The sequence below is a fragment of the Vombatus ursinus genome, unplaced genomic scaffold, assembly GCF_900497805.2.
Source record: "Vombatus ursinus unplaced genomic scaffold, bare-nosed wombat genome assembly UNPS02014821.1, whole genome shotgun sequence".
In the NCBI taxonomy this organism is placed as follows: domain Eukaryota; kingdom Metazoa; phylum Chordata; class Mammalia; order Diprotodontia; family Vombatidae; genus Vombatus; species Vombatus ursinus.
The window spans coordinates 37,698,252-37,710,949 of record NW_020954599.1 but is presented as its reverse complement, the minus strand read 5'-3'; positions in this window follow the sequence as shown (position 1 = coordinate 37,710,949).

The following is a 12,698-nucleotide window of genomic DNA, read 5'->3' as shown; positions in this document are numbered from 1 at the left end:
TTGAAACAGAAAAACACATACAGAGCTAAAATAAAGGACTGGAGAAGGATGTAAATGCATTAGCTAAATTTTAAAAAGACAATGGTAGCATACTTATTTTACTTTAGTAGACTCTTAGTCCATTTATATTGTACTAAAGCAAAATGTATAGAGGCCAACCTTGGAGACAGGAAAATCTGATTTCTAGTCTTTCCTTTAGCACACAGTACTCTGGCCATGTCATTCAACTGCTCAGTGCTGGAGCTAGGTCTTTAGTGCTCTAAATTTTAGACGAGTTGTTTATCTATACATATGGAGTCTTACGTACTAAGAATTCCTGACACCAACAAAATTACAATTCTGGAAATGTATGTATGTATGTATGTATGTATGAATGTATTATATAGATATAGTTAGGGATATAAAGGTGTGTATGTGGAGTGTGAAATATTTGGAATATAGATATAATTAATATAACTATCATTTTGAAACTTAATATAAATACAGGTCACAATATAATTTTATCACAGAATATTTTATTAAGAATTTTATCTTCTGAGTTTCTTTCTACCACTTCTTATCTTTTTTTTATACTCCCAAACTTTTATGGATGATGCTTCCATAGATCTTATGGCTCATACAACTGTCAAACATGTCGCTTCTGCAGAATGAATGATGTTCTTGGTTACTTTATAGAATATTTTGTGTTCTTTACATTCTTTGATGCCATAAAATCTCTTCCCAGATAATGGACAAGTGCATCATCGGTAACTCAGTTGTGATTCCCTTTTCTTTATTTTCTTGAATCAATAACTTCCTTATAAACTCACTGTGTAAATATATATTTTAGAAACTGTTCTGTTGGCCTGCAAAATTAAATTCCTTTACAGTTCTTGAGTCCCAGGAGAAAATGGTTTCAGTGTGCCAAACAAATCTTGTTTGTTTTCAGAAATGTCGACTCCACATCTGCCTAGCTATTCAGACACCTTTTGTGTTCACTCTGAGTACCCTCAGTAGCCAAAGGAAAATAGACAGTTCTGGAGATTGGAGTGAGCTCCTCAGGAAACTGGTGAGTATGGTGAACATTTTTTAATTTTAAGGGAGAAAGGACTGAATTTACTACTCTTTAAAAGAGGGAATAGATAACTCTGGTTTGATTGCACAGCTGTTAGCTGTAAGGGAAGGTAATAAATGTGCCATTATCCCCCTACTAAAAATGATGCTGCATAAGAACAAAAAAGGACTGAGCAAGTTTACCTTTCCAAGTTAGCTTAATTAGACTGGCTTATTCAATCAGGAAATGACAGGGAATAAAATCACCTGTGACTTCTGTGTTTTATGATGTTTGATTTTGCTCTCACATATGGATGGTAGCCAAAATTTGTAAAAAAAAAATTATATATATATATATATATATATAATATATATATATACACACACACATATATGGGCTTGGTAGCTACTGGGCCAGTTTCAAGTAATAGAGTGACACATTTTAGAAGCTTTCCATAAATCTTTTAATGCTTTTTTTTTTCTCCTGGATTTGCTTAAACTAAATTTGAGAGCTTAAAAACTATAAAATTATAGTGTGCCAATGTGACAACACTCCTATGATTCAAAGTCTATAGAGTCACCCTGAAGGGACCACAAAGCTTGCAAAATTAATTAATTAATTAAAATAAAACTTGTTACTTATGGTTCTGGGACAATTCTGATAGTTCTGCCCCATTGGATCTTTTTCTTGACTGATTTAACATGATCATTATTTTACTTACTCTACACAGAAAAAGCAGCTATTTCTTCTTCAGGAAATTTCTGTTTGTTTTTGTCTGGATTCATTAATTTCATCAGTGTGGGGAACTCCTAGTGTGGAACCTCCCTTCCCTGATATAAATCATTAACTCCCCTGTAACTTGTGCAAACTTAGAAAATTGCTAGATGGCACTGAATGAAAGTACTTACCCATGGTCACTTAGTTGGTATGTGTCAGAAAAAGAATTTAAACCTTCCTATTCCTCACTTCATGGTCTTCTCTTTATCCACTGTGCCACACTATTTCTCATTCCCTTAAAATATTTTTTATGAAGTCAAACTATCTGTGTGACCATGGGTAATTTGCTTTAACCTCTCTTTGCCTCAGTTTGCCTCAATGTAAAATGAGGGAGTAAGATTAGATGGCCTCTAAGTTCCTTTTTTAACCCTAAGTATATAGCCCTAAGCAATTTAAGTCTATCTCTTTCATTAGTGGATGTTTATTAAAATAGTCTCAATCTTCACTTCTATGTTTTGCCTATGGAAGGATTCCCCCACATACACCTATTGTATATTTTTCAGTGTCACCATTTCTTGGCTACAAGTTAAAGTAGAGAGTGGCTTTCTTTGATTGTTCTTGCAAACAGTTCTGTAGCTTGAGAAGGCTCCCTTGCAGGGCTCCGTGGTCTGAGCCATATATATCCATAAAGGATTTTGTTATTATAGTCATTGCTATGGAGATCAATCCTATTCATCACCACCCATTGATGCACTAAGATATTGATAACCAGAAAAAATGGAGGGGTTATAACTGCTGTTCAAGAGGAAAGCTTACATTTCACATCCCTGCCTGACTGCAGGCTAAATTTTCTCATTACTTTTGCATGCCTTTTTTTTGCACTATCTGCTCTCCCCACATTTGGGATCAACATTCAACATTCCTCTGTGTGGCCATTAAAGTCTGTCTTTTCAATCCTTCAAAGGGAATTTCCATCACAAATCCTTTCAAAGCCAAGATGAAATCTGAGGCTATGTCAATAAGCACAAATTAATGGGACTGTCTTGATCAAGTTCATGTAAGTCTTTCCAGGTTTTTTTTTTTCTGAAATCTTCCTGCTCACATTTCTTATAGAACAGTAGTATTCCATTACATTTATATACCACAACTTGTTCAGCTATTCCCCCATTGATGGGCATCCCCTCAATTTCCAAATCTTTGCTGCCACAAAAAGAGCTGCTATAAATATTTTTGTTTATGTAGGTCCTTTTCCTTTTTTATGATCTCTTTGTAATACATACCTAGTACAGGTACTGCTGAATCAAAGGGTATACACAGTTTTATAACTTTGGGCATAGTTCCAAATTGCTCTCCAGAGTGATAGGATCATTTCACAGCTCCACCAACAAAGCATTAGTGTTTCAATTTTCCCACATCTTCTCTAACATTTATCATTTTTTGTCGTATCAGCCAATTTGATAGGTGTGAGGTGGTGCTTCAGAGTTGTTTTAATTTGCATTTTTCTAATCAAAAGTGATTTACAGCATTTTTTTTCATATGGCTATAGATTGCTTTAATTTATTCATCTGTAAACTGCCATTTCATATCATTTGGACATTTATCAATTGGGGAATGACTTGTATTCTTATAAGTTTGACTCAGTTCTCTATATATTTTAGAAATGGGGCCTTGATCAGAAACACTGGCTGTAAAAATTGTTTCCCAGCTTTCTGCTTTCCTTTTAATCTTGGTTGCATTGGTTTTGTTGTGAAAAAAACTTTTTTAATTTAATGTAATCAAAATTATCCATTTTGCATTTCATAATGTTCTCTATCTCTTATTTGGTCATAGATTCTTCCAGTCTCCATAGATCTGACAGATAAACTATCCATTGTTCTCCTAATTTCCTTATGGTATCACCCTTTTTTTCTAAATCCTGTACCTATTTTAACCTTAGCTTAGTATAGGGTGTGAAATGTTGGTCTATACCTAGTTTCTACCTTACTATTTTCTAGTTTTCCCAGTAGTTTTTGTCAAATAGTGAGCTCCCATCCCAGAAACCCAGAAGTTGGGTTTATCAAATAGTACATATAGTCATCTACTACTATTCTTGACTCTAATTCTTGGCCAAATTCTTGAATTCATTTATAAGGATATTATTTGTGAACGTTATGGGGAAAGAAAGTCCACTGGTTCCAGAATCAGATGACCAGATTTCAAATCCCATCTTGAGTGTTCCTGGAATGGTGACTTTGAGCAAGTTACTTAGCATCTGTGGGTCTACTTCCTCATCTGTAAAATGATAAAGTTGGATTAGCTGGCCTTGGAGGTCCTTTCCAACTCAAGATCTATGATCCTATGCCCTAGAAATGGAAGTAATAGCCCCAAATACCCAACATGGCTTCATCAAGAAGAAATCTTGCAAGACTAAACCCATTCCCTTTTTTGACAGGGTTACTAAGTAGATGGAGCAGGTGAATATCATTAAACATATAGTATATCTAGATTTTATCTAACATATATACATGCATGTACACACACACATACACACACAAACACCAGAACCATATTTCTATTTCTTTATAGGTGACTAGGAAGAGGTCAAGATGGCACTGGTGGCCATGAAATCCGGAGTCTCAGGGCAATCCTTCTCTGGGAATTTGCATTTCACTCTTCTTGCCAACTCTGTTCCTAGCTTCATGATCCTTGTTGGCTGCCTGATTGCCTTTCACTGATCTATGTTTCAATGCCAGCCATGTCCTCCTGGAGTTTGACCTCCTGCTATCCCATAAAGGAAAGATGCCCTACTTGGCTGCTCCTTGATCACAAGTGTGACCTGGAATACACCCAGATTTGGAGGAGATAGAACGGAATTTCCAGACTTAACTTCAATTTAATCTCAGTCTTGTGAGAGGCAGGGAATTCATTAACCTACTCTATCACTGAGACATGAACAATGACATTATAATTGCTAGAAACAAATTTATTGTTTCTAATACCATTAGAGTTACTAGACATCTATCTCCTTTTATCCAGAAAGTCCTGTGCATAAATAAATTACATGAATGTTTTCTGCTTCAAAGAAACTCCAGCTTTCTAAATCATGTACTCAGCAGTTGAAAGACATTTAATTGAGATATTCCCAAATGTATCTTAGGTTCTACTAATTATTTTAAGGTGCCTGACACCAAAACATTATTTCTTTTCAGTGCTCTTGTTTTGTTTTGTTTTGCTTTAAATATATTCTATTCCTGTTATGAGTTGAAATGTCATTCTGCCATTGGCAACTATTGGTTTCCTCTCATGCAAACATTATTATTGTACAATAAGGGGATTCTAGGTAATAGCAAAAGAGGCCCAATTATAACTTTGCCAAAATATTCTGAAGACTCCTGACCACACTGCTTTATTTTTACTGGCTTATTAGGGTTTAGGGGTTTTTTAAAAATCATTTTCTAAAATTGAACTCTAAAATTTGTTACTCATCCAATGAGAATTATTTGGCCACATATCTAACAAAAGTGAAGCCAAAAAAGAAGGAAATTAGAGAGAGTAATTCAGACCTCAGAATTCAGTCCCACTTTTCCAATTGAATTGATAGGCTGTAAGGACCATTCTACAATAACAGTAATAATATTTTACACTGACATAGCACTTAATATTTTTTAAAACAGTATTCATATTGAATCTGGTGAAGTAGGCCAAGCAGCTACTATAACCTCTTAACAGATCTGTTGACTGGGCTACTCCAACAGAGTAAAAGCCTAGTAAATCAAGGTTTGCTTGACTTGACAATGGTGTATACCTGAAGATTTATCTGATAAATCTCTCTCTCTCTCTTTCTCTTTCTGTCTCTGCCTCTCTGTATTTTTCTTTGACTCTTTCCATGTCTCTCTGTCTTTTTCACACACACACACAGACACACACACAGATACACACACATTTTCCCCTGAAAGGTATGTACATATATGTATGTATGTATGCTTGTCTGTGTTTCTTTCTGCCTCTCTGTCTCTATATCTCTGTCTGTTTTTTCACACACATTTCTCCCTGAAAAAAAATCACATATTTATTGCACACATAAAATTGTGAAATGCACTGATCACTTTGGGGGTCTTTTTTTTTAACTCAGATGAAGGCAATGGAAAGAATCCTGGATTTGGAAACAAGAAGGACTTGGGTTTCAACTCTTTCTCTTATATTTACTAGTTACAGGAAGTAATTTAACTTCTCCATATCTCATTTTCCTTTTCTATAAAATAGGAATAGTAATACCTATAGTCTTGGTACCCTGGGGTTCTGTGAGAATAAAATGAAATGATAGGATCATAGATTTGATCATGTATGTGATACTTTTTGTAAATCTTATAGTCCTCTAGAAATATTAGCTGTTGTTATTGTTATTCACAGAATCCTAGGAGACCAGAATGGAAAGGGATCTCAGAGGCCATATTTACTTCAACACATACAATGTCTTCCAGGCAACAAGTGACCCTCCAGCCTCTGCTCGAAGGCCTCTCTAAGTACAAACCCATTTATTTCTTATTTGTACCTCTCCAGGTATTCAGTTGTAAGTTGGGGGTACCTGTTGTCATTGCATAATATTTTCTTTCATCCAAGACTAAATCTATTCTTTGTAATTTTTACATATTGTTCCTTGTTCTGCCTTCTGAAGCGAAGTAGAATAGGTACAATTTCAGCTCCATGTGACAACTCTTCAAACAAATAAAGAAATGTTTTCCTCTTTTCTGAGCTAAAGATTTCCAAGTTCTTTCAACTGACCTCCTCCTTACATAATCTCCAGACCTTTCACTATTTTAGATGTCTTCAATGGCGTCCTTCTTTGGACATTCTCCAACTTATCAATATTATTCTGTCCACTGTTGTTGTCATCATTGTTGTTCATTTTTGTTTCAGTTGTGTCCGATTCTTGACAAAGATATTGGAGTGGTTTGTCATTTTCTTCTTTTCCAGTTCATTTTACAGGTGAGGAAACTGAGGCAAACAGGGTTAAGTAAGTTGCCCAGGGTTACACAGCTAGTAATTGTCTGAGGACAGATTTGAACTGATTTTTCCTAACTCCAGGCCTGGCTCTCTATCCACAGAGCCACCTGGCTGCCCATGGATACTCTCTAACTGTCTGTCATCAAGATCATCCCAAACAGGTGACATCCAAACTTGAAAATAATGCTCTAAAGTACTCTAACCAGGGTAGAGAGAATAGTACTTTCACTTCCAAATAAAAAAGACATTTTTTATTTGGGACAATTTATAAACACAATTTATTTTGATGAAACTATGTTGGATTTTGTGATAATAGTTTTTCGTTCTAGAAAGTTGGTAACTATCTCTTTAAAAATGCATCTTAGAATTTTACCAAGAATCAGTCATGCTCAGTACCTTATTATTGTTATTGTTGTTGGTAAATCTCCTGATGACCTAAAAACAATTTCTCCCCTTTTACCATTACTTACTGGCTTGTCCTTGAGATTGAATGTGAAGTTAATCTTGTAGGCAACTAACTTTTAGTTTGGTTTGAAGAAATCCTGTCCCAGAGTCAAAGAAAGGAATTTATCCTATCCACTCATGTTCCATCTTATTTTCCTAACTGGGTAATTTAACTTTGGTCTGCACCTTTATAGGATCCACGTGAGGCACTTGGAATAAAACGAGAGACTAACAAGGTCAATACCTAGGGACTTTGTATCTTCATCAAGCAGATTGACAACATATGCTCACATCAAAGATGAGGAAACAGAAACTCATATAAGTTAAAGAATTTGACCAGGATCACCAAGAATTGGGCTTAGGTTCTGTGTTTCCTAAATCCCAGTTTTCTTACCAAAGCACCTCTATGTCAGATTACTAGCCATAATAGAATATGTAAATAGCAGAAATGTTATTATGGTTATTATTCTGAGACAATGATTATCTAGATATGCCTCTACTCCTCTAATTTAGTTTGATTTCCTAGTTTTCCTAACCTCTCCCTTCAGGAATACATCTTTGAAAAATTCCACTATCTTCTCATCTGATAGATTCCCCTGCTTTGTAATAGGGAAAATAAAGTAAATTGAGACACAAAGTTCAGAGAATTATCAGTGCATCAGTAAAGTATAAATTTACCAATAAATAGGGTCTTAGTTTCCTCAGCAAAGCCAAAACCCTGAAAGAGAGGGAGAACTCTCTTTTATAAGTGTTGAGGAGTATAGGACAAAGAATAGAGAAGTATAGAACAAAGGTGAGGAATAAGTTGTAATTGGTTAAAAGAGTTTGACATATTGAATGGAAAAAATCAATATGATTGTTTACAGAGCTAAAGTGTGGGCAATAATATGATTAGTTGGAAACTGAGGGGCTAGCAATTGAGGGAAATGAGGGGATAGCAACAACTCCCTTCTTACCTCCTGTGACTAAGAAATGTTAATTGTTTCAGTCTACCTGCAAGGTTAGAGATAGTGGATTAGACTTCTTTCCATAGATAGCAAACCAAGCATCCTTGAAGGCTAGGCTGGTTGTGTAAAGATACTAGACCAGAATCCCTGGTGTCCACCTATATTCCCTAAAGATAACAGATATCCTCAAGGCAAAAAAAAAAATGAACAGTGATGTCCTAGAGGACATAGCTTGCCTATCCTAATCACACTTGAATATCCAGCTAACCCTGAAATTCAATATGTCCAAAACTAAACACATCACCACTATCCTCCCTAAATCTCCCTATGTTAATAGCTTCACTTCATTTGATGGAAAATGATCTTCCTCCAGACTTAGCGTTGGATATTTCCTTTCCCTCTGACCATCCAATCATTACTTCTTTTTTATTTTTTTTAGGCAATTAGGGTTAAGTGACTTGCCCAGGGTCACACAGCTAGTAAGTGTCAAGTGTTTAGTCTGCAGCCAGATTTGAACTCAGGTCCTCCTAACTTCAGGGCCAGTGCTCTATCCACTGCACCACCTAACTGCCCAAGCTCTATTACTTCTATCTTCATTCTATCTAGCACTCATTTCCATTTTACTACCAGCTTAGTTCAAGTTAACATTAACTTTTGTTTGGATTATTAAACTAAACACTATAATTTGCAGTACCTCCTTCAGTATATCCCTTCTCCAATCTAACAATCCTAGTGTTACCAGGGTAATCTTTCCAATGAACAAATATAAAAATGTTTCTATTAAAAAAAAAAAAACCTTGAGTGACTCTAAATTGCTTTTCCATCTTTTTAATTTTTTTAATCTTTGTAATCCCCTTTCCATTATCATCCCTGAATGCCCTTGAGATAATTTTATTCATACACATATCTTTGCAAGCTTTCTTTGAACTGATTGAACACTCCATTGCTTTTTATGAGATAATATTACTTCTAATCACCCATAATCCTTTAGTATTTTCTAGTCATTTCTTTATCTGCTGCTGTCAGATGTTTGCTAAACTGTTCTTTGGGGTCCTTTAGTATTAATTTAAATTGCTAAAACTTCTGGATGAAACTATGTATTTGGTGTCAACGTCATTTCTGTTGTCCATTTCTCATCCTTAGATTTTAACATGTTAGTTGTATAGTTATTATCATTCTTTCATTTTAAAAAATCTGATCTTATTTCTTAACATGAAAAAAAAAGTCTAACTATGCATTAAAATCTGACTCAGGAATAATGCAAATGTGAATAACAAGTCTTTTCCTAACAGTTAAAATTTAATCAATTTCATTCTATGTGGTGTTAATTGGTGCTAGCCACATCCAGCATCTTCTATTTTCTTTTTGGAGAATGTATTCATGATGAAAGGTCATGGGTTTGCTGCATAATTTATAAAGCTTTGGGTTATTTTATGTCTTTATCATAAATGATATTTTCCTATATGTTTCTCTACATTCTTGCTTTTTATTATTTTAACAAAATCACTAAGAATCAAATTGTATGTTTATTTGGTTTATAGGGTCTTATAAATTCTTTGTAGAATTTCTTAAATACTTGGTCCTCAGCAATCAATCTTGTTATATAACCTGTGATTATTTTCATGCTGGTCTTTTTCTAAATGTCTATAATTAGAATTTAATTATGTGATGACCAAATATACCATGAAGTCACCTTTCTTATTGCCTCTGATAAGCTAAAAACCTCACTCAATAAATTCCTTTCTTTGATTCTCCAAAGAGTAGTCATGAAATATCCCTCCATTTAGCTCTGACATCCTTCTTCTGATTTATTTATAACAAGAGTGCCAAGATTGACATGGCTTCAGCTCCTCCCACAATATGTCCACATGTTCATCATTGGACAAGGATCTTTCACTTAGTTTTGTTTGTTGTTGTTACTCGGTCATTTTAGTTGTATTCAACTCTGTGACCCTGTGGAGTTTTCTTGGCAAAAATACTGAAGTAGTTTTCCCTTTCCTTCTCCAGCTCATTTTACAGGTAAGGAAACTGAGACACAGGGCTAAATAACTTGCCATGGGTCACACAACTAGGAAATAGCTGAGGCTGGATTTGAGCTCAGATCCTCCTGACTTCAGGCCCAGTACTCTTATCTACTGCACCATCAAGCTGCCCCTGTATTTAGAGTGCCAACAGTAATATTGAAGGCGGTTAATATTCTAAAGGACATGTGATCCTTACCATTCTCTATCTCTTTTTCTGCTCCTCTACAAAAGTGGAAGGCAGCCACAGAAGACTAAAGTCCACATTTTTATTGTTCTTTGATTCATAGGCTACTGTGGGTTTAAAAAAAATCATTACCAAGCTGTAAGCATACTGTCTTGGTTCTCAGAAAACAGATACAATTTGTTATTGAGGTCATGACCAAAATGTACAGAATGGTAGGCTATATTAGAGCTTATACTTATTTGGCACAAACTTTAAGAACTTAGGGTTAACATCATGCCACAATGAGGCATATGAATGACATTTTGTAGAGATCAAAAAAATCAATAAACTTTTGTCTTTACTAAGGAGAGAGTCTACACTTAAACATTAACACCAAATCCCAAATGTGCTCATAGACTATATAGAAATGGCATTAAAGAAAAACAAGGTGGGAAAAGAAACTGCATTGGACCATTCATAGATAGAAGAAATCTATGTTGGAAGCAATACAATTATAAGAGCACTGAAGAACCAATATATAAAATATTCAAGGTGGGGATAATAACAGTGTCATAGAATTTTTCTACCTTACGAATGCTGAAATAAAGTGATAAAAATTTCAAAAGATATCAACCAATGTAGTAATTCTCCCATCTATACAATATCTGTTTGTGAATCAAAGGCATCCTTTATGAGATCATCATTGAACAAATAGGTTTTCAAAAGCAATATTCAACAATTTACTCAATTCTGTAAAAGATATAGAGAATAAGAAATTGCATTTTACTTATTTTTGAATATGGAAAAAATATTTTATTCAATGGGGTATGGGGAGATGTCACCTTAACAGGTTCTTTTATTACAAGGTTTCTCCCAACCACAATCAAAATCATTCAAGATTTCAGTGAAGTAGTAAAAGCAATAACCCTATTTCATGACCTTTTGATTAACATTAAGCATGACATAAAAAAAGAAGATAAATATATGCTAAAAGTTTCCATCACTGTGATGGAGAAGATGCAGTACATGGTCTAGGTCGAGAAGGATTTGTGACAGCAAGAGAAAGTGAAGAAGGGCTTCAGTACACTGGGTGCCCAGCAGTGAACTTTTTGGAATATGTGCAAGAATTACATAGGACAAGAAAGCATGTGTGGGTTATAATTTCCATCATGGGAAGGAATTCTAGAACGTTGAAATTATAGGTTAGTTGTCTACCTTTGTATTATGAAGTATTTAATAAACATCAATGAACTCTAACATTTCAATATACAAGCAGAGAAAGAGAGTATATATGGAACTATAAATTTTTTCTGAACAGTTTTTTTCACACTAATTATAGATTTTTGGGGGGTATAATTCAAATGTAATATGATAGTTCTAAGACTCTTGTACTTATCTGTGTCCCTCATTGGACTTCTCAATGCCTCTGAAATAAAATATAAACTCCTTTGACTGGCATTCTAGGTTCTCCCTATTCCTCCTCCAATCTACCTTTCTAAGCTTACCTCATTTTATTCCCTTTTATGTATTCCACATTCCAGCAAAACCGGACTGCTTTTTCCTAATCTCCCATCCTCTCCTTTCTTGTCTCTATGCCTCTGAGCACCCTATTCTCTGCCTGTTGAAAAATTTCCCTTGCTTCAAGCCTCAATTTTGGTGTCCACTTCTCCATTAAGCCTTCCCTAATGCATGTGGTCTCTCTCTTCTCTAATATCTCATATTACTGATGGAGGGAACAACATGATGGGTAGGGCATGGAACATGGAATTAGGAAGACCTGAGTTTAATTTTGCTGCAAATACTGGCCATGTAACCAGGGGCAAATTACTTAAAGTTTTTCAGCCTCAGTTTCCTCATTGAGCAAAAGAGAGACAGAGTTGCTTTGAGACTCGAATAAGATATTTCTAAAACACTTTGTAAACCTTAAAGTGCTATAGAAATGTTAGTTATTACTTTGTTGGGAATTCTCCTATAGACAGATAGACTTACTTGTATTAGAGTTATTGGTACATTCATCTTATTACTCCTACTACAATGTAAAAAAAGAAATAGAGAATATTACAAGGCAGAATATAATTGAGTACCGAATCATGTATTCTAATTCAATAATTATTCCTTAAACGTATTTTGAAACTCTTTAATGGAAAAAAACTATCCAAAATAATATTAAAATTCAAAAGACTATGCTAGTTTTTTTTTTTCTTTCTTATCAGCTGGAAGTCACTTGTTGCCAAAGGTATGTTAATTTGTATTCCAAAAGGTTCACTTCAAAGTCTGAACCTTGGCAAACTGCAGGCTCTCACAGCAAGTTACCCTCTGAGGAAAGTCATGTTTGTGTCTCACAAATAAGCAGTCAGAATTTGTTTCTATTCTAGAACAAATACGTC